At 44.1% G+C, this 2,885-nt stretch overlaps 1 pseudogene; it reads right to left on the reverse strand.

Moving 5' to 3' along the window:
* Nucleotides 1-1,214: 1,214 nt before the first annotated feature.
* LOC125377777 lies at nt 1,215-2,611 on the reverse strand (annotated as a pseudogene).
* Between the last annotated feature and the right edge of the window lie 274 nt (nt 2,612-2,885).

Genomic DNA, 2,885 nt, shown 5'->3' on the forward strand with positions numbered 1-2,885 from the left:
ATTAAGCGTGATTCTAATCTGTCATACAGACCCTGAAACAAATACTCAATATATCCAATATAACCATTGCAAGTCTATAATATTTGATAAGTCTAGATTACTGCAGTTTCAGGAAGAACGTTTCTTGACTCCTTTTTATTATATTTAATAACTATAATTTAACAACTTTGTTTTCTTTTCAATATGTTCTTTTCAGGGACAAGATGTTAGTCTTGTGTGATTCCTATGGCTAGATAACTTGATCTCTCCAAAACTCAACCAAAGATTTCAAAGTGACGTAATATTTCTCCAAAGTCAAAATGTTTGGTTTGCACTATAAATGGCAGTTTGATTGATATAGCATCGAACACGAGGAAAAGTTTTCACTAGGACGGAGCATATCTTCTGATTGAAAAAGTTTCAAAAGTGTTAGTACATCAGGAATTTTCAATGTATGATGTGTGTCGAAAAAGTCTAGTTGATGAAACTTTAGTGGACAATATTGTAAGACGACTTTTGACATCATTTAAAAAGACATTTATTTATTTGTAACAGTTCTACGGAACTGAGTGAGTGAGTATGGTTTTATGCCGCTTTTAGCAATACTCCAGCAATATCACGGCGGGGGACACCAGAAAAGGGCTTCACACATTGTACCCATGTGGGGAATCAAACCCAGGTCTTCGACGTGACGAGCGAACACTCTAACCACTAGGCTTCCCAACCACCCTACGGAACTGTAGACTGATGTTCTGCATACTTGCTTTCATCAGCGATAAAGCGATTTAACTCTTCAATGCCCCTATTCATTTTTACCCAGAAATGCAAAACGTTTGGAAATCCTCCCCTGTCCTCAGCAGGTTAACAATCAACGAACTAAAGAAAAAACACACAGACATTTGATATGTTTCCAAGTCTCCAAAGTAATCACCCATGTTGTTTTGTCAGAGTGGCAGCTGCATGGTCAAGAGCAGGATCGCGTCTGGGCTCAGTGTGGGGTCATGGGGAGTGGTGATACTGGCGTAATCTAGACGTGTATTATAGACTTGCATGGGCTGTATTGGAAATATTTGTTTCAGGGTCTATATGACAAACTAATACACAGGCACAAAGACAGATGTGAACGAATAATCACGTAAATTACACATACTGTCACGTGACTCGGTGATAAAACAGTTCTCGGTGGTTCGAATGTTTTATGTGACTACTGAAGCACTGTAGTCATGAAGCAATTTCTAGCACCAGCCAGGACTCCAGACGCCATTGAAGTTGACTGGGTTAGATCGAGGGTCAGAGGGTGGGTCCATCGCAGGCATCCGAGTCCCATTCTTCAGGGCCGGCATCTGCAGTAGGAAGTTGACAAGGCCGGGGTTATCCTTGGAGATGTCCTGGTGCTCCGTGGGGTCGGCGTTGATATTGTACAGCATGACGCTAGGGAGGAGAGAGTCGTCCAATTTGCGTGTGAGATTTCACCAACCATCAACTTCAGGTCTCCCCACCTGAGAGCTGCAGCTTAGTGGTCGTCGTAGATGTTGTAGACAAATTCGTTTCTGACGCTGCCACCTCCGTTGATGATCATGTTGACCTGACTCAACCCGTCTATGTCCAGCTGGCTGGAGTCTCCCCGAGCTATGTCCATTAACGTGGGATACCAGTCCACTGCGTGGAACAGACCAGGGTGTATGTAGCCTTTCTTCTTCAGAAGAGTCTTGCTGTAGACAAATCCCGCTCCCCTGTTACCTCCCTCCCACAGTGTGGCTTTCCCGCCCCTCAGAGGCCAGTTATTTGCTCCATGTCTGGGAGGCCCCCAACTGTCTGTTGTAAACACAAGCAGTAGGTTGTCCATGAATCCATAGTTCTCGAGGACAGTGGTGATGTTGAGCACAGCTTCATCCAAAGCACTTACCATGCCACTGTTAACTATCCTGTTCAAATCATGAATGTGGCTGTATCGGTGAATATTTAGCGGGCACCTGCAGTGGCCCATGTACAGCTTGGAACGGCAGATACAGGAACATCGGCTTGGATTTGTCATGATTCATTATGATATCAATGGCTCTCTTCGCAAACACGTATGTGGAGTATTCCCCTTGAGCACCCTTGTAAACATCTGTCATGTTCCTGAAGTCATATCCATAGTAATCAGCCACCTCTCCCTGACATGTGTGAAGTAGTCCTCCATACCTGCATAGTAGCCCATGAATGTGTCAAAGCCTCTGTAGGTGGGCGTGTACTTCCAATTACAGAAGCCAATGTGCCATTTGCCGACCATGTGGGTATCATAGCCGAGGGTCTTCAGCCTCCGTGGGATGGTGGTCAAGTCCGCTGGCATGTACTTGGGTTGCTCTATGAAGACAACATTATCCTGAAGCCCTGTGTGGTATAGAAACTTGCCTGACATGAAGCAGTTTCTGGAGGGGGAACACAGCGGCTGGACATAAGAGGAGTTGAGGATGACGCCGCTACGGGCGCGACGGTCAATTGTCGGTGTCTGGATGTCAGGGTTGATCCATCAAATGTCGTTCCAGCCAAGGTCATCTGCTACGATGAAGACAATGTGTGGTTTGTCTGCAGCAGTGCTGATGTTTAAACACGAAGGAACTATAAGAGCAATGGCAACTGTAAGCTCCATATTTATGAAGTAATACCACTACATGTGGTGAGTCAGTATATATACCTAATGACAAAGCCTTATCTGTGTCTCCTGCAGTGTTAAGAGCAATATCTCTCTCACTCTTTTCAGGGCACACACAAGTGCATTCTTATCATCTTTACATTAATGTTATAAAACTTATCACATAGATGTCCGTGAAACTATTTCATTTTCCTAGTTAGTGTGAGTGAGGGACTTAAAGTTAATACATACGAAAATAAGAATGTTTCTCAATACATCACATGGTGTGTGC

This window comes from Haliotis rufescens, unplaced genomic scaffold (assembly GCF_023055435.1).
Source record: "Haliotis rufescens isolate VD_foot unplaced genomic scaffold, xgHalRufe1.0.p SCAF_99, whole genome shotgun sequence".
NCBI classification, from domain to species: domain Eukaryota; kingdom Metazoa; phylum Mollusca; class Gastropoda; order Lepetellida; family Haliotidae; genus Haliotis; species Haliotis rufescens.